Raw genomic sequence first — 20,101 nt, 5'->3', positions numbered from 1 at the left:
GCTTTGAAAAGAAGGTGAGCTCTCCCAGTGCCCTGGCCAACATTCCTCCCTCAGTCAACACCACAAAAATAGATTAACTGATCATTCTTTCGTTTGCTGCCTGTGGGATTGTGCTGCGCACAGATTGATTGCCACGTTTGCCTAAATAATAACTTGAAGGGAATTAAATATGAAGTCTTTTGGTACACCTTGAAGACGTGCAAGATCTTCCTTTCTTATCAAGAGGTACAGACCCAATTCACAGTTTTCCAGAAGGCTCTGTTGGGTTTTCAATGTGGTATTCATCCAAGTGGCCAAGATTTGGTACTTGACTTGTGACCTTAGTTGCATCGCTACACCTGCCCTCGTTGCCTCTTAGTGAGCGAGGGGATGGTGTTAGGAGAATGAACCAGCATTCCCCAGTGTGCAGTCGATAGATGAAGATGACTTGCCTCAACTGAGATGTCTGCCATGGTTAAGTAGCCTATCCAAAGTCACCGGCCTAGATTTACCAGCGTCCCAAAATGGGCGCGTGTCTGGCGGTGCGCAGAGATGACACACCAGAACATCATCATAATTCAGGCTAGCAGCGAGCGTCAATCAGGCGAGCTGTGTCTGGATGCCCGATTGCCCCCCACATCTCGCTTATCGGGGCCTAACCAATATCGACCGGCCCTGAGGCCCACGGGTAAGTCTGGGAATGCAGTGCGGGAAGGGGCGGGGGGGCGGTGGGGGAGCAGCCAAAGATGAGCCAACAGCAGCCCACAGTTGTTTTGTGGACCCCAGAACATCACTACTGCTCCTTACGACTCTACAAAAACCTACATTTCAGAAAGTCCCATGAAGGACCGCTGGTCAGGCCGCTCACGACCCGGAAGTACTTATCGTAGCTTACGCATCGTAAGTAAAAAGAAAGACAGACTTGCATTTCTATAGCGTCTTTCACGACCTCAGGACATCCCAAGCACATTACAGTCAATGAAATACTTTTGAAGTGTAGTCACGGATGTAATGTCAGAAATGCGACAGCCAATTTGCGCAGAGCAAGCTCCCACAAACAGCACCGTGATAATAACCGGGATAATCTGTTTTTGTTTTGTTGATTGAGAGATAAATATTGCCCAGAACACCGGAGATAACTCTCCTGCTCTTCTTCAAAATAGTACCATGGGATCTTTTACATCCGCCTGAGGGGGCAGATGGGGCCTTGATTTAACGTTTCATCCGAAAGACGGCACCTCTGACCGTGTAGCACTCCCTCAGTACTGCACTGGAAGTGTCAGCCGGGATTTTGTGCTCAAGTCTTTGGAGTAGAACTTGAACCCACGATCTTCTAAGTCTGAACAAATTAAGGAGTCAGGGTCTGAAATGGATACAGGCGTCTCATTTCAGGCAGTGGCCTTAAAAAAAAAAGGCCCTGCCCAAACGAACAGTGGCCTGATCACCCGTGGAGATCAGGCAAGGGCCTTAGCCCTGCTAAATTGGTCATTGTTGCAGGGTGCAGGTAGTTTGAATTTAGACCCCACTGTCCAGGCTAACACATGAAGAAGGCTGATTGATGTCAGGTACAAGAGCACCTGTGGAACTGCCTCCACAGCAACAGGAGCAGATGGAGAGAAGTTGGAAAAAGAAATCAAGTGGTCTTATTGGTGACTGGCTGCCTATTCATGGGACTTGGTAGCTGGCCAAGAATATTTGTAGGCCTGGTCACACCACGGTAAGCAAAACCATCCAGTCCATCTGCTCGCTCTCCCTCTTGAGAATGGGCAGCAATCTCAATTTGTTCACAATGTCACTTCAGCACTTCTACACGCTGGCCTAAGTTTCATTCATATCGCAGTGAAACCCGCCTCCAATTTACATACAAATCTAACTCATTTCAAACATTGGACGATGGAACAGATGTTAGAACATAAGAATATTTTAAGAATAGGAAAAAGTTATTATGAGAAACAATTCAGTGTCGCCTCCTGCCCGCCATCGCACTGTGCCCCACCTCACCACCATCCTCCCCTATCCCTCACCCCTCCTCACCAGCATCCTACCCTATCCCTCATCCCTCCTCACCACCATCCTACCCTATTCCTCATCCCTCCTCACCACCATCCTCCCCTATCCCTCACCAGCATCCTACCCTATCCATCATCCCTCCTCACCACCATCCTACCGTATCCCTCACCCCTCCTCACCACCATCCTACCCTATCCCACAACCCCCTCCTTCCTTCCAAATCCTTAAATCCCTCCTACCTGCTTTCACACCCTGTCCCTCAAGCTCTTCCCTCTAGAAATATGTCGAATTGTCTCCTATCCCCAATTAAACCATTTACGTCAATGTCTTTCCAAGATAATTCATTACACAATTTGATTCCCCTCTGGGAGGGGGGAGGTTGTGACTGATGGCCCATTTTCCTCTGAGGGGGAAAGGTTGTGACTGACACTCCATTCCACTCTGTGAGGGGGGCACGAGCTCAAATTAGGAATAAGTAAGTCCGTCATTCACAACCTTCCCCCCCCCAGAGGGAAATGGGCCGTCAGTCACAACATTTCCCCCCCCCCCGCCCCCCCCAGAGGGGAATGGGCCGTCAGTCTCAACCTTCCCCCCCCCCCCGCCCCCCCCAGAGGGGAATGGGCCGTCAGTCTCAACCTTCCCCCCCCCCCCGCCCCCCCCAGAGGGGAATGGGCCGTCAGTCTCAACCTTCCCCCCCCCCCCGCCCCCCCCAGAGGGGAATGGGCCGTCAGTCTCAACCTTCCCCCCCCCCCCGCCCCCCCCAGAGGGGAATGGGCCGTCAGTCTCAACCTTCCCCCCCCCCCCGCCCCCCCCAGAGGGAAATGGGCCGTCAGTCTCAACCTTCCCCCCCCCCCCCGCCCCCTCCAGAGGGGAATGGGCCGTCAGTCTCAACCTTCCCCCCCCCCCCGCCCCCCCCAGAGGGGAATGGGCCGTCAGTCTCAACCTTCCCCCCCCCCCCGCCCCCCCAGAGGGAAATGGGCCGTCAGTCTCAACCTTCCCCCCCCCCCCGCCCCCCCCAGAGGGGAATGGGCCGTCAGTCTCAACCTTCCCCCCCCCCCCGCCCCCCCCAGAGGGGAATGGGCCGTCAGTCTCAACCTTCCCCCCCCCCCCCGCCCCCCCCAGAGGGAAATGGGCCGTCAGTCTCAACCTTCTCCCCCCCCCCGCCCCCCCCCCCAGAGGGGAATGCGGCGTCAGTCACAATCTCCCCCGCAATTCTTACTTTTCTCTACAGCTCGCAGTTTGCCTGGATCAATTTAGTTGGTTCCATTCATGGTCTTGATAACTTTAATTAGGTCGCCTTAATCTTTCCTCATAACTTAAATTCCTGATACCTGGAATAACATTAGCATTTGCTGTTACTTTAATGATCTCCGTGATCTATTTTACAAAAACCTTAATCACCAATTTCATTCACCCTGTCATGAGAACACAGAAGTACATGTGGGGGGGGAGAAAATGAACTATTTGAAAATCAGATGTCTGCCATCCAGTTCACATTTTAGACACTTCTAAGCGATACTCTCAAAAACCAGACTGTCTGCTAGGCAGCCTGCTGGTTGGCAACCCTCTGAGAAAGCACCATGGGCGCTTCCTCACTAAGAAGGATGAGAGAGAATTCTCTCACTTCCGGCTGCCAGTTATCCAGGATCATGACACAGACTGCCAATTTGGGTACAGGGTGTCGGAGGGACCTGGAAGACACAGGAGTTACTGCTGCAATGGCTTGGCAGGTTCACTGTGTGAGTGGCTGAGCCAGGAAAGCTCAACCCCCAAAAAACTGTGCTAAGTTTTTTTTAATACATCGCACCTTTCATGACCTCATGACGTCCCAAAGCGCTTTGCAGCCAATGAAGCACTTTTGAAGTGTTATAATGCGGGAAACACAGCAGTCAATTTAAGCACAAGCAACAATGTGATAATTGACCATATAATCTGTTTAGTGATGTTGGTTGAAGGATAAATATTGACCAGGACTCCGGACTGCTCTTCTTTGAAATAGTGGCAAGGGATCTTTTACATCCGTCTGAGAGAGCAGACGGGGCCTCGGTTTAACGTCTCATCTGAAAGACGGCACTCCCTCAGTACTGCACTGGGAGCGCCAGCCTGGAGTATGTACTCGAGTCTCTGGAGTGAGATGCAAACCCACAATCTTCTGATTCGGAAGTGAGTGAGCTACCCACTGAGCCAAGGTGTCCAACTAGGTGTCTAGAGTGCTACCGGAACCGAGAGGTTATACCGATCGGGAACGTTGGAGGAGGGCATTTGGGCTGAGGAGGAGAATGATCAGAGAGAGCTCCCACTCCTGATCATGATCCTCACTAGTATTTGCCGTGCCTGTAAAATAAAAATGGCAGAAAATGTGACGCCGTAAGATGGAGAAAAATAATCCTGAATTTAGAATCGAACATAGAGGGGGAAATGTCAGTGTAAATTGTCCCTGCGATATGTGCATATTTAAAAAGTGTCCCGTGTTCAAAATCTTGTAGATGGTATTCTCCATCCTCGAACATTTTAACGACCCACGTTTATAAATGGTGGGTAATGATTTTTTTTAGAAAGGCAAGCTTTAAAAGCTATGGACAAAGCAATGAAGGCTTTATTTCATAAGATGGATGTTATTTACACGCACTTTAAACAGTGAGTTCCAACGGGAGCTTCATGGTTTTGCCGTGCCCAGGCCCTTTTTGAAATCTGTATGGTGCTTTCCGATACGGTTTTGGGTTCCAACTGTGATGGAGCTCCCCACCCATGCCTGCAGGTTCCGAGGATTAACGTGGGCACATGTATGGAATCTGATGAGGCAGTTTAGAGCACTCTGTCACAAATGGCCTTGAAGTGGCAAACAGGAGTTTTGTTAAATATAAAAACTGAGGAAGAGCAGATGCATGAAAATATCGCTGCAGAATGAGAATTGACGGCTAATTTTCAGGCAGAGAGGAGACGGGTACCATCTGTCTGGTTTTAGTCCTGACAGTTTTGTGAGTGCATTGGCAGAAATTTCGATAATGTAACCGGGACATCAAAATGTCTTCCTATTTTAAATGTCCCTCCACCCCCCCACCGTTTTATAAACTGATATAGCCACCTGATACAAAAGCAAAATATTGCAGAGGCTGGAGATTTGAAATAAAAACCGAGAATACAGGAAACACTCAGCCTATCGGACAGCAGCTGTGGAGAGAGAGAAAGACAGAGTTAACGTTTCAGGTCGGTGACCTTTCATCAGAACCTGATGAAGGTTTGATGGATTTCTAACGTTAGCCAATCTCAGGACTCAAAGCTGTGAAAAGGCTTAAATTGTGCGAGTTGCACAGGCTCGGCTTGTGGTCCCTAGAGTGTAGAAGATTAAGGAGTGATCAAATTGAGGTGTTTAAGATGATTAACGGAGTTGATAGGATAGACAGAGAGCAACTATTTCCTCCGGTGGCGGAATCCAGAATAAGGGGGCAAAAATTTAAAATTAGAGTTCAGGGGTGATGTCAGCAACAACAACTTGTATTTATACATAGTCTTTAATTTAGTAAAACGACTCAAGACACTTAAAAGGAGTATTATCAAACAAAATTTGACACTGAGCCATATAAGGAGCTATTAGGGCAGATAACCAAAAGCTTGGTCAAAGAGGTAGGTTTTAAGGAGCACCTAAAGATGGAAAGACAGGTAGAGAAATTTAGGGAGGGAATTCCAGTGCCTCGGCAGCTGAAGGCACAGCCACCAATGGTGGAGTGATTAAAATCAGGATTGCACAAGAGACCAGAATTGGAGCAGCGCAGATATCGCAAAGGCTTTTTGGGCTGGAGGAGGTAATACAGAAATATGGAGGGGCGATGCTATGGAGGGATTTGAAAACAAGGATGAGAATTTTGAAATTGAGGCGTTGCTTAATTGGGAGCAAATGTAGGTCAGCGAGCACAGGGGTGATGGGTGAGCGGGACTTGGTGAAAGTTAGGACACAGGCAGCAGAGTTTTGGATGAGCTCAAGTTTATAGAGGGTAGAATTCTTCACACAAAGGCGAGTGGAAATCTGGAACTCTTCCCCCAAAAAGCTGCTGAGGCTAATAGAAACACAGAAACATAGGGCCCAAGTTTCCACACGATAAAAAACGGGCGCCCCTCCGAGCTGGGCGCCCGTTTTTCGCGCCTAAAACGGCGCCAGAAAAAAAAACGCGCGATTCTGGAGCGCCCTGCATCTCCTTGTCTGTTTGGCGCGGCGCCCAGGGGGGCGGAGCCTACACTCGCACCGATTTTGTAAGTGGGAAGGGGCGGGTACTATTTAAATTATTTTTTTTCCTGCCGGCAACGCTGCGCGTGCGCATTGGAGCATTCGCGCACGCGCAGTTTGAAGGAAAATTGGCACTCGGCCATTTTTGTAGTTCTTTGAAGCTGTTTAATTTTTGAACATTTTTTTAATAAAAGCACATTGCCATCAGCACTGAGGCTTCCTGCTTACTGCCCCTCCCTCCCTCCCTCCCGTTCGCGGGAACGACGCTGAGCTGACTGTAAGGCTTCCACCTCAAGTGGAAGGCTGCTTGCTGCCTGGTTACTGCCTGCCTGCCCCTCCCTCCCTCCCGTTCGCGGGAACGACGCTGAGCTGACTGTAAGGCTTCCACCTCAAGTGGAAGGCTGCTTGCTGCCTGCCCCTCCCTCCCTCCCTCCCTCCAGTTCGCGGGAACAACGCCACATCGCTGAGCTGACTGAAGTACTTTCACACAGGTAGGAAGATGGTTTATTTAATCTTTTCTTTGCTTATAAATGTTTATTCAGGTTGGATTTATTTGTATAATATTTGAAGAAGTATAAATAAGGATTTATTGTAGAATTTAATGACTTCCCTTCCCCCCCACCTCGTTCTGGACACCTAATTTGTAACCTGCGCCTGATTTTTTAATGTGTAGAACAGGTTTTTTCAGTTCTACAAAAATCTTCACTTGCTCCATTCTAAGTTAGTTTGGAGTACGTTTTCACTGTGGAAACTTTGAAATCAGGCGTCAGTGGCCGGACACGCCCCCTTTCGAAGAAAAAATTCTGTTCCAAAGTAGAACTGTTCTACCTGACTAGAACTGCAGAAAAAAAAATGTGGAGAATTGCGATTTCTAAGATAGTCCGTTCTCCACCAGTTGCTCCTAAAAATCAGGCGCAAATCATGTGGAAACTTGGGCCCATAGAAATTAGGTGCAGGTGCAGGCCATTCGGCCCCTCGAGCCTGCACCGTCATTCAATAAGATCATGGCTGATCATTCAACCTCAGTACCCTTTTCCTGCTTTCTCTCCATACCCCTTGATTCCTTTGGCCGTAAGGGACATATCTAACTCCCTTTTGAATATATCTAACGAACTGGCCTCAACAACTTTCTGCAGTAGAGAATTCCACAGGTTAACCACTCTTTGAGTGAAGAAGTTTCTCCTCATCTCGGGCCTAAATGGCTTACCCCTTATTCTTAGACTGTGACCCCTGGTTCTGGAACTCCCCAGCAACGGGAGCATTCTTCCTGCCTCTAACCTGTCCAATCCCGTCAGAATTTTATATGTTTCTTGAGATCCCCTATCATTGTTCTAAACTCCAGTGGCTACAAGCCCAGTTGATCCAGCCTCTCCTCATATGTCAGTCCTGCCATCCTGGGAATCAATCTGGTGAACCTTCGCTATACTCCCTCAATAGCAAGAATGTCCTTCCTCAGATTAGGAGACCAAAACTGAACACAATATTCCAGGTGTGGCCTCACCAAGGCTCTGTACAACTGCAGTAAGACCTCCCTGCTCCTATACTCAAATCCTCTCGCTATAAAGGCCGACATGCCATTTGCCTTCTTCACCACCTATTGTACCTGCATGCCAAATTTCAATGACTGATGTACCAGGACACACAGGTCCCAGTGCACCTCCCCTTTTCCTAATCTGTCACCATTCAGATAATAGTCTTCCTGTTTTTCCACCAAAGTGGATAACCTCACATTTATCCACATTATACTGCATCTGCCATGCATTTGCCCACTCACCTAACCTGTCCAAGTCACCCTGCAGCCTCTTAGCATCCTCCTCACAGCTCACACCACCACCCAGCTTAGTGTCATCTGCAAACTTGGAGATATTACATTCAATTCCTTCATCTAAATCATTGATGTATATTGTAAATAGCTGGGGTCCCAGCACTGAACCATGTGGCGCCCCACTGGTCACTGCCTGCCATTCTGAAAAGGACCCGTTTATCCCGACTCTCTGCTTCCTGTCTGCCAACCAATTCTCTATCCACGTCAATACATCACCCCCAATACCATGTGCTTTAATTTTGCACACCAATCTCTTGTGTGGGACCTTGTCAAAAGTCTTTTGAAAGTCCAAATACACCACATCCACTGGTTCTCCCTTGTCCACACTACTAGTTACATCCTCAAAAAATTCCAGAAGATTTGTCAAGCATGATTTCCCTTTCATAAATCCATGCTGACTTGGACCGCTCCTGTCACTGCTTTCCAAATGCGCTGCTATTTCATCTTTAATAATTGATTCCAACATTTTCCCCACCATCGATGTCAGGCTAACCGGTCTATAATTCCCTGTTTCCTCTCTCCCTCCTTTTTAAAAAAGTGATGTTACATTAGCTACCCTCCAATCCATAGGAACTGATCCAGAGTCAATAGAATGTTGGAAAATGATCACCAATGCATCCACTATTTCTAGGGTCACTTCCTTAAGTACTCTGGATGCAGCCTATCAGGCCATGGGGATTTATCGGCCTTCAATCCCATCAATTTCCCTAACACAATTTCCTGACTAATAAGGATTTCCTTCAGTTTCTCCTTCTCGCTAGACCTTCAGTCCCCTAGTATTTCCGGAAGTTTATTTGTGTCTTCCTCAGTGAAGACAGAACCAAAGTATTTGTTCAATTAGTCTGCCATTTCTTTGTACCCCATTATAAATTCACCTGATTCTGACTGCAAAGGACCTACATTGGTCTTCACTAATCTTTTTCTCTTCCCATATCTAGAGAAGCTTTTGCAGTCAGTTTTTATGTTCCCTGCAAGCTTCTCCTCATACTCTATTTCCCCCCTCCTAATTAGACCCTTTGTCCTGCTCTGCTGAATTCTAAATTTCTCCCAGTCCTCAGGTTTGCTGCTTTTTCTGGCCAATTTATATGCCTCTTCCTTGGATTTAACACTATGCCTAATTTCCCTTGTTAGCCACGGTTGAGCTACCTTCCCAGTTTTATTTTTACTCCAGACAGGGATGTACAATTGTTGAAGTTCATCCAGGTAATCTCTAAATGTCTGCCATTGCCTATCCACTGTCAACCCTTGAAGTATCATTTGCCAGTCTATCCTAGCCAATTCACATCTCATACCGTCGAAGTTACCTTTCCTTAAATTCAGGCCCCTAGTCTCTGAATTAACACCGTCATTCTCCATCTTATTAAATAATTCTACCATATTATGGTCACTCTTCTCCAAGAGGCCTCGCACAACAAGATTCATTAGTCCTCTCTCATTACACAACACCCAGTCTAGGATGGCCAGCTTTCTAGTTGGTTCCTTGACATATTGGTCTAGGAAGCCATCCCTAATACACTTCAGGAAATCCTCCTCCACCTCAGTGCTACCAGTTTGGTTAGCCCAATCTATATGTAGATTAAAGTCGCCCATGATAACTGCTGTACCTTTATTACACGCATCCCTAATTTCTTGTTTGATGCCATCCCCAACCTCACTACTACTGTTTGGTGGTCTGTACACAACTCCCACTAGCGTTTTCTGTCCTTTGGTATTCCGCAGCTCTACCCATACAGATTCCACATCATCCAAGCTAATGTTCTTTCTTACTATTTCGTTAATTCCCTCTTTAACCAGCAACGCTACCCCACCTCCTTTTCCTTTCTGTCTATCCTTCCTGAATGTTGAATACCCCTGGATGTTGAGTTCCCAACCTTGGTCACTCTGGAGCCATGTCTCCGTAATCCCAATTATATCATAATTGTTAATAGCTACCTGCGCAGTTAATTCATCCACCTTATTATGAATATTCCTCGCATTGAGGCACAGAGCCTTCAGGCTTGTCTTTTTAACACTCTCTGTCCCTTTAGAATTTTGATGTAATGTGGCCCTTTTTGATTTTTGCCTTGGGTTTCTCTGCCCTCCACTTTTACTATTCTCCTTTCTATCTTTTGCTTCTGCCCCCATTTTATTTCCCTCTGTCTCCCTGCATAGGTTCCCATCCCCCTGCCATATTAGCTTAACCCCTCCCCAACACCACTAGCAAACACTCCCCCTGGGACATTGGTTCCGGTCCTGCCCAAGTGCAGATCATCCAGTTTGTACTGGTCCCACCTCCCCAGAACCGGTTCCAATGTCCCAGCAATTTGAATCCCTCCCTCTTGCACCACTCCTCAAGCCACGTATTCATCTTAGCTATCCTGCTATTTCTACTCTGACGAGCATGTGGCACTGGTAGCAATCCTGAGATTACTACCTTTGAGGTCCTACTTTTTAAATTTAACTCCTAGCTCCCTAAATTCAGCTTGTAGGACCTCATCCTGCTTTTTACCTATATCGGTGGTACCTATATGCACCACGACAACTGGCTGTTCACCCTCCCCCTCCAGAATGCCCTGCAGCCGCTCCGAGACATCCTTGACCCTTGCACCAGGGAGGCAACATACCATCCTGGCGTCTCGGTTGCGACCGCAGAAACGCTTATCTATCCCCCTTACAATAGAATCCCCTACCACTATTGCTCTCCCATTCTTTTTCCTGCCCTTCTGTGCAGCAGAGCCACCCACGGTGCCATGAACTTGGCTGCTGCTGCCTTCCCCTGGTAAGCCATCTCCCCCAACAATATCCAAAGCGGTATATCAGTTTTGGAGGGAGGTGACCGCAGGGGACTCCTACACTACTTTCCTACTCCTATTCTGCCTGATGGTCACCCGTTCCCTATCTGCCTTTGTAACCTTTACCTGCGGTGTGAACAACTCACTAAATGTGCTATCCCCGACATCCTCAGCATCGCACATGCTCCAGAGTGAATCCATCCGCAGCTCCAGTGCCGTCATGCGGTCTAACAGGAGCTGCAGCTGGATACAATTCCTACACACACAGTCATCAGGGATGCAGCACAGACTTTGAAAAATTTGCAAAATTAAGATCGATAGATTTTTGTTGGGTGAAACTTTTAAGGGATATAGCACCAAGGTGGGTAGATGGAGTTAAGATATAGCTCAGTCATGATCTAATTGAATGGTGCAACAAGTTTAAGGGGCTGAATGGTCTTCTCTTCCTTTGTTGCTATGATCCAGTCCTAAACTCTGACTAAAGATTGCAATCATATGCTTTTCCCTCTCTGTAAACTGCTGCATTTAATCCATCGTACTGACTTGCCATCCCCTTGTGACTCTCCGCCAAGATCCCTGATTCCATCCATATTACATTTACTCCCAGAAAGAGAGGATTAATCTGAAGTGGCAGCTCCTGGTAGCACTCATATCTCTGAGTCAGAAGGTTGTAAGTTCAAGCTCTATTCCTGGATTTGAGCACAAAATCTAGTGTGATGCCTCGCTGCAGTTCTGAGGAATTATTCCAAGAAGATCCAGGAATTCTAATGTCCTGGCCAACATTCTTCTCCATCAGAAAGGCAGTAACTGCTTATTCACTTCACTTACTGTTTGTGGCACCTTACTTTATGCATATTGGCTGCAATGTTTGCCGACATAGGAACAGTCAGTGCACATTATAAGTAGTACAGGTTGAACCACCCTTATCCAGAACTACCCCCGTCCAGAACCATTCCCGGACACCGGATGGTGCATTCGCAGAACTCCGACATGAACAAATTGAAGTCTTCCTCGCTGCCGACTCTCACAATCACTGGCCTGACCCCGCAATCCAACCCACCACCCGCCCATGATCTCTCTGCTGCAGTCCCAGCCCCAAGCCAGCCAGCCCCGATATCCCCTTGCTCATTACCTATACCATCCAATTTAACGTGACCACCCCTCAACCAGAAAAATCCCTTATCCAGAACAGGCCAGGTCCCGAGGGTTCCGGATAAGGGAGGTTCAACCTGTACATTGAAAGGGAAAGTCCTGAGGATGTGTTAAGGCACTAAGTCAATGCAAGTTCTTTCTTTCCAAAGGGAAGAAACCAAAGATACTTTCACAAATACTTGGGGTATGGCCTCATCAAGAGTAGCATTCACAACTGGTGACTGAGTTGGTGAATGCACAGCCCAGGTTCCACCCATGATCTGTGCTGAGGTATCTGATCTCAGCTGGGCTGGCACAGTGGACACCACAACTGACTTCAGCAGTTGAGCCCAATCTTGTCTTCATCCAGGGTCTACACACACACACACAACAGGAGTCACTGGATAAGTGAGATCGGAGAGAAAGCAAGAACGGTGGTGTCTCTCCTGCTGTCCTCAGCTAACGCAGCATAGACTGGGAAACTGAGACCTTCTGTATGGCTCAACTCCCGACTGTTTTAACTGATTGAGGAATACCTTAGCTTTCACACATGCAGAGATGATTATATTAACCTACACAGAGGTGTCAGATCTGACATCTTTATTAATTTTTATTAATACATTTATTCACTCATTTCTCTAATTTTCCTGGATGAGTGTGGGTGTCAGCTGCCCATACATAGAAGCAGCGCTAAGTGATAATGCATTAATGAAGGCATGCATACATGCAATATGATGGTATAGTGGTTACAGTACTGGACTAGCAACCTTAGAAGCTGTGAGTTCAAATCCCATTATGGTAACAAACAACAACTTGTATTTATATAGCACCTTTAACGTAGTGAAACATCCCAAGGTACTTCGATAAAAATTTTGACACCGAGCCACATAAATAGAAATTAACGAAGGTTTGGTCAAAGAGATATGTTTTAAGGAGGAAAGAGAGGTAGAGAGGCAGAGAGGTTTAGGCAGGGAGTTCCAGAGCTTAAGGCCTAGACAGCTGAAGGAACGGCGACCAATGGTTGAGTGATTATAATCAGGGTACTCGAGGTCAGAAGTAGAGAAGCGCAGGTATCTCGGGGGGTGGGGGGGGGGGGTTTGTGTAGCTGGAGGAAATTACAGAGATAGGGAGGGTCGAGGCCATGGAGGGATTTGAAAATAAAGATGAGAATTTTGAAATCAAGCTGTTGCTTAACCGGGAGCCAATGTAGGTCAGCGAGCACAGGGGTGATGGGTGAGCGTGACTTGGTGCGAGTTAGGACACGGGCTGCCAAGTTTTGGATCATCTCTAGTTTATGTAGGGTAGAGTGTGGGAGGACAGCCAGCGTTGGAGTAGTCAAGTCTAGAGGTAACAAAGGCATGGATGAGGGCTGGCACTCGAAACTGAGACATGCTGGACTGAGAAACCTGACTGGTTCACTCATGTCCATCAATGACCTCCTGGTCTGGCCTATATAGGACTCTAGGCCACACCACATGGTTGACAGAGAATGCTAATGGTCCAAAAAGAATTGGTAAGAAGCACAAGAACTGCATTGGTTCAAGGAGAAGGCCCACCACCACCTTCTCAGGGCAACTAGGAATGGGCAATAAATTTGGCCATGCTGGTGAAAATAAATTTTGACAACGTGACAAAATATTTCCAGGCCCACAACCAATAATTGAGATTTCTTTTCAGTTGAGACTTTCATACTGTAAAATATCCGTGTCTAAATGTTTGCTGAAAGCTATTTTTATCCTGTAGATATGAAGCTGTAGGTGACGTGAAGGCACAAGAGAAAGCTCAAAGGGATTTAAAGAAAAAAACGGAGATCCAAGCGGGTTCCTTTCTGATGTGTGTGAAGTCCCAACTACCAGGGAATGGAGTGGACTGTGAAAGCTTCTGGTGCCCCAGTATTGATCCGCCTACACAATATTTTTTCTCCAATTTATTTTGACCTCTCCTGCCTTGAAGGTGCTGACTCTTGCTCAGAACAGCTCAATGGGCACAAACAGCCCTCTGACAGCCCAGCCAAAGGCCCATTCTTCACATGTGACCCTGGACAGTGAGTGGGGAAAGGTTCAACAATGCTGGGGGGCAGGGGGAGCCCAGTCCGATTCTCACCCAATGTCTACACATTCACACACTCTTTGGTAAGGGCACCACTGGATGGGGATCATTTCCCTCCTCCCCAGTGCAAGGGCACTGAGGCAAATTGTAACATCCCAATAGCTGCCTCGGCTGAGATCAGCTCACCCAGCCACAAAGAAGGGTACATACAACCTTGTGACCTGCATAGCTCAGTACCACACCAATCGGTGCACTTACCCACTAAAACAGCAACTCGCCACGGCTTCTTCGATCGCACCTCCCAAACCCGTGACCTCTACCACCTAGAAGGACAAGGGCATCAGGTGCATGGGAACACCACCACCTTCACGTTCCCCTCCAAGTCACACACCACCCTGATTTGGAAATATATCACCGTTCCTTCATCGTCACTGGGTCAAGATCCTGCAACTCCATCCCTAACAGTACAGTGGGAGCATCTTCACCTCACGGACTGCAGCGGTTCAAGAAGGCAGTTCACCACCATCTTCTCAGGGGCAATTAGAGATGGGCAATAAATGCTGGCCTTGCCAGCGATGCACACATCCCGTGAACGAATAAAAAAACATCAGGGAAACTGTGCAAAATGAGGATAGCAAGCTGGCACTCAAGTGAATTCCTTCTTTTCTTTTCGCTGTGATACTTCAGCAAGTTTTGCAGTGAGTACATAAATCAAACACTGTTTCACTTCTGTCAGAAACGAATTGCTATGCACTAGCACATTATCCATCCATTTTTACACTGTTAATATTGTAATAAATATTGCTGCTCTCACCATATTCATGTTGCTGAGGTAATATTGCTGATTTTCTGAAATACATGCCTTCTTGCCAGTGTGTGGAATGCGAAGTATAATCCTGTGACCTCCCACCTCAAGGTGAGTTGTGCCACCACACTATACACATCGCTATGTTTCAAATAACAAGTTCTCCAATAACTAAATGGGTGCAAAGATTTCCCAGTGTTGGATTGGGTCATGAAGGGTTCCAGGGCGATTCCCTGGTCTGTCCTGGGTTAGTTGATCGTAGCCAGGACATCAGTAGGGATGCTGCAATTGGGGCAGAGTTCGACCATCAGCCATTCTTGATCACTACCCAATGACCCCCTGCTGAAACATGCACGTGTGGGTCTCAGATAATAACAGGATCAAGCTCAGTTGTTATGCACCAGGCTCGTGCAGGAAGGTAAGTCACTTGGGCGAGGTACTGCAGGGATGTCAGTTCCCGCTGAACCATATCCCAGGAAGAAGCGGTGCCTTTAGAATGGGAGATGGCAGAACATAATAGAACCTAGGAGCATTTCTTAAGGAAGAGTAACTTTGGAATTAACTAGAAAAGGATCATCTCTGTATCCAGCTGTCTCTGTGCTGAAGTCCTGGTCGAAGACTGTGAATTTAAAGCTTCTAATCAAGTGATCAAAGCTTGTGGGTGACACAGGGCATCTCAACTCTTGGAACATCCAGCTCATCACGCTGATCGTCCTGTCCTATCTTTGATTAACACAAAGGGGTCCAAACGCTTGGTCCTAGTTGACACAAGCAACCCAGCACAGAACTGTTCGCAAATTCAACTTAGTTTACTACTAATTCAGCAACCAGGAACCGAGAGATTGGGAGGAGAGAAGGTAGGAGTAATGGGAGGGGGGGGGGGGGGGAAGAGACGGGAGGAGAGAGAGTAGGGGCAATGGGAGGGGAGGAGGCAGAGTAGAGGCAATGGAAGGGGGAGAGAGAGGAGGGGCAATGGGAGTAGGGAGAGAGAGTGGGGCAATGGGAGCGGAGAGAGAGAGAGAGAGAGTGGGGCAATGGGAGGGGGGAAGAGAGTGGGGCAATGGGAGGGGGAGAGGGAGTAGGGGCAATGGAAGGACAGGAGAGAGAGCAGGGACAATGGGAGAGGGAGAGAGTAGGGGCAATGGAAGAGGGAGGGAGAGAGAGAGTAGGGGCAATGGAAGGGGAAGGGTCAGAGTAGGGGCAATGGAAGGGGAGGGGAGGAGAGAGGAGGGGCAATGGGTGGGGAGGGGAGAGGAGAGGGGCAATGGGAGAGGGAGTAGAGGCAATGGGAGGGGAGGAGAGAGAGGAGGGGCAATGGGAGGGGAGGAGAGAGAGGAGGAGTGGCAATGGGAGAGTGAGAGAGAGAGTAGGGACAATGGGGGAGGGAGAGAGAGAGTAGGGGCAATGGGAGAGGGAGAGAGAGAGTAGGGGCAATGGGAGAGGGAGAGAGAGAGTAGGGGCAATGGGAGAGGGAGAGAGAGAGTAGGGGCAATGGGAGAGGGAGAGAGAGAGTAGGGGCAATGGGGGAGGGAGAGAGAGAGTAGGGGCAATGGAAGAGGGAGGGAGGGAGAGTAGAGACAATGGAAGGGGAGGGGTCAGAGTAGGGGCAATGGAAGGTGAGGGGTCAGAGTAGGGGCAATGGAAGGGGAGGGGAGAGGAGGGGCAATGGAAACAGAAGGCGCTCTTTTGGAGTTTGAGTAGGGTTGAAGTGCAGCTCCAGCATGGTGTAGGTAAAGCTCCCAACACGGCTGCTGTGCATGACCAGGAAGGGACTGATGAGACCGGGTAGGAAGTAAAGGGAACTCCACTCCCTGACGCTCAACAGTCAACTTGAAAATGGGGGATAGGGGCAAAAAAGTCCACAATACTGATGTCTGCTGTTGAAATAGTTCCATGACACACATCGTGGCATTTTGTTGCTGATAAGGACAATCTTGGGGGCTGTTCCGCAGGCTCACCGGGTTAAACAACTGAGCCACGCAGACCAGGAACGTCGAAGATTCAAGCTATCTGAGCTAGCTGGTCTCACCCGCGGCAGCAGTTGGGCTCTGCACCCGCTCTCCCCCCGGCTAGCAATAGACTCCCTGCTGGAAGGTGTGTGCGCTCGGTGTCCAGGATCAGACTCGGCTGTGATGCCCCCAAGGACGATTAGTCTGCCGACACTCACTATCGAGACTCACACATGAAGAATAGGTACTTGGGTGAGTTCTCTGGAGCCGTTAGGCAATATCTTAATGCAAGGAGTGGAGAGGTGAACTCGGACAGGAAAAGAAGCAGTCACATAAATAAAAATGGTCATTTAAATGAACCGTCCTGGTACACAGCCTGGGGTAGTTTATCCAAATCAATAACGGACAGGTTAGGATAGAGGGGCAGAGTGGCTGTGGGAGAGGAGGGCGATATTTTGGCTTTGGAGTTTTGATATTTCCTTTGCAGCTAATGAGAATGAATTGAAAAATTTAATAATTGAAGCCTCATCTCCTGTTCTCTTTCGGTGGAGTCCTGCCCTGTTGGCCTCAGCTCCCCCCCCCCCCTTAAAATAGGTGCCAGGGGATTTAGGCAGTGACTTGCTCTCAGGATCCAAAAAGGGTTCACACCTCAGTCCCATGGTTTATGGTGTCATCCAATTGTTTAGCCAAGCCTGGACAGGCTGCTTGTAATTCACCACGCACAGTTACTGTATCCTCTGTGTGTGAGTAGATTGTACAATTACTGGCCGTTACCAGAAGCTGCAATTCAATCAGGGATCCGGGGATCACTAAACTGAAAAAACAAAGCTCAAATCATTTGTGAATGTCATCAACCCCAAAATTAAATGACACCCTCTAACTCTCTCCCTGGTTACTTGGTACTTGATCAAATACAGAAATATGTCAATATACATTTTGTATGCCAATGGACTCTACATCCATGGAGCTATTTGAATTTGTCAGGCATCCAGTGTGAATCCGTGTTTTAGGAGCCACATTAGAGCCTATTGGAATTAGACAAATACTGAAAAATATTTGAATATAAAACACATAGACAATGCTTAAATTAATTCATTGGTTTTCACACGAAAGTCCCTGGACCCGAAGGCAACCAGGATCATCATATTTCTGAATTATCCCTTTACTTGTAGACTTACTGGCACGTGCTTTCTGCCTCCGTATGATCTGACAACACGGACAATAATGGACAGGTTAAATGGTCCACTGAGCCTGTGCCACACAATTGCATATGTACCCCAATAATATCTCATCACATTGATCATATCACAAGCATCATATTTTTACATTCAAATTGTTGTCACATTTGCATCCAATTGGCTCAAAATGTTGCATTCATAAAGAAGCAGCAACTCAGAATTGAGCAGGCACCTGATGTACGAATCAAATACGAGGTAAGTGCATGGATAAATGAGGAACTACAAAGGACAGATAAAAACAGCATATCAAGCACATAGAGTCAAAAAAAATTGCAACTAAAAGAATCTCCAAATATCTTGCTCTCTCTACTGTTGAAGCATTTGGAGCAGTATTACGGTTTGTAACATTATAAAGACAAAAAAAAAGCTGTTTACAAGAAAATGATAAAACATTTCTATAAAATAGCAGTTTCTGTCCTCCAGCAATGTTTTCCATTGCAGACTTGAGCCAATGTGACAAGCCCGAGCACTGAGCTAGTCCCAGACCCATCATTCCAAGGCCAGGAGACACAAGGTATCATACTAGAGTTCCCACTATACAGACCTATGGAAAATGTCATGATTGATAACAAGACTGGCCATTCACAAAAGGTGCAAGAACAATTGAGGGGATGGAGGGATTGAATTATGAGGAGCGATTATGTAAATTGAGTATGTTCACATTGGAGAAGGGAAGGTTGAGAGATGATATGATTGTTGTTTTTAGAATTCGAAAGGGACTCTCAAATATAGACCACGGCATTCTGTTTCACCTTATCCACAGCAGTAGAACCAGAATCTGAGCTGAGGTATTAGTAAGGAGAAAAATCAGCAGGCTTCTTGAATATGATCCAGTGACTCCTGCACGTGGAGCAGGGTGAGGGCAGGACCGGGCTAAATGTTTTTTTTAAAAACATTTAATCATTGGATGTGGGCATCACTGATCAGGCCGGCATTTATTGCCCATCCCTAATTACCCTTGAGAAGGTGGTGGTGAACCACCTTCTTGAATCGCTGCAGTCCATGTAGTGAAGGTACTGCCACAATGCTGACTTCATCGTGGCAGTTTGGTACAACTGAGTGGCTTGCTAGGCTATTTCAGAGGACATTGCTGTGGGTCTGGAGTCACATATCGGCCAGATCAGGTAAGAACGGCAGATTTCCTTCCCTAAAGGATATCAGTGAACCAGTTGGATTTTTATGACAGTCTGATAGTTTCACCATTACTGACAATAGCTTTTTAATTCCAGATTTATTCAATTAAAATTCCTCCAGCTGCCATGGTGGGATTTGAACTCACGTCTCTGGATCACTAGTCCAGTAACCTAACCACTACACTACCATACCCCTTAATGTCCTTCTTGTTAATATTTGACTGTCCAGCATCACACAATGAAGAACGTCCACAAAAGGAAGGTACCAGTAAACAGAGAGTGCCCATGAAACCATACTGCAAAAGTCAGCACCTTCTGGAGAGGAAGGGAAAAGAACAAGCTGCCTTTCTGCCGATTGAACAGTGCGATTGTTCAGAACAAAGCAATGCAGCACTACAATGAAAAACAAACAAGATTACTTTGTTCCACAAAGCTAAGCCTCAGTATATTACAAATTAAACAATGTTCTCTCAGTATCTTCCTCCAGTTCTGTTTGAAGGAAGCTGATGGCATTTCGTGACTTCGGCTGGCCTTCGGAGAAAGAAGGGGCCCTGGGATTAGAGGCAGTGACCCGAGAATAGGACAGAAGGTGGGGGCAACCCAGGCAATATCTGCGCTCCTTCAGAGCCCAGCTGTAGATTGGCGAGGGCCTCAAGCAAACGCAGCTACATGAAATGGGGGAGCAAACAGAAACAAAACGGGCTGAAGTCACCTATTGTATACATTTGTCCTCCTCCCTACATCCTCACTGTGCTAAAATCAAGACTGATCCAGCTCACTCTTTCCTAGGACCTCCAAACGATGGAATTCCTGCCCTCCCTCAGCCTTCCTTCTATGCGACAATCATAAACCCGATCTTGACATCGCCTAACCTTTATTCTTTGATTTGCAAGGTATTACATAGTATTTACAGCACAGAAACAGGTTATTCAGCCCAACAGGTCCATGCCGGTGTTTATGCTCCACACGAGCCTCCTCCCACCCCTCTT

The 20,101-nt window shown here is 47.4% G+C and overlaps 1 protein-coding gene and 1 long non-coding RNA gene across 2 annotated transcripts in view; one reads left to right on the top strand and one right to left on the bottom strand.

Annotated features, from left to right (window-relative positions):
• Positions 1-14,749, top strand: part of LOC139228921 (uncharacterized) — a 98,021-nt gene extending 83,272 nt beyond the window's left edge. The window contains exon 3 of the long non-coding RNA XR_011587641.1: positions 13,682-14,749. This is a non-coding gene — a long non-coding RNA (uncharacterized lncRNA). The remainder of the gene's footprint in view (positions 1-13,681) is intronic.
• The window catches only part of camta1a (calmodulin binding transcription activator 1a), a 1,521,665-nt gene that overhangs the window by 1,097,518 nt on the left and 404,046 nt on the right, over positions 1-20,101 (bottom strand). The gene's annotated exons all lie outside the window — the stretch shown is intronic.

The sequence above is a fragment of the Pristiophorus japonicus genome, chromosome 18, assembly GCF_044704955.1.
Source record: "Pristiophorus japonicus isolate sPriJap1 chromosome 18, sPriJap1.hap1, whole genome shotgun sequence".
In the NCBI taxonomy this organism is placed as follows: domain Eukaryota; kingdom Metazoa; phylum Chordata; class Chondrichthyes; family Pristiophoridae; genus Pristiophorus; species Pristiophorus japonicus.
This window is presented reverse-complemented; position numbering and strand designations above follow the sequence as displayed.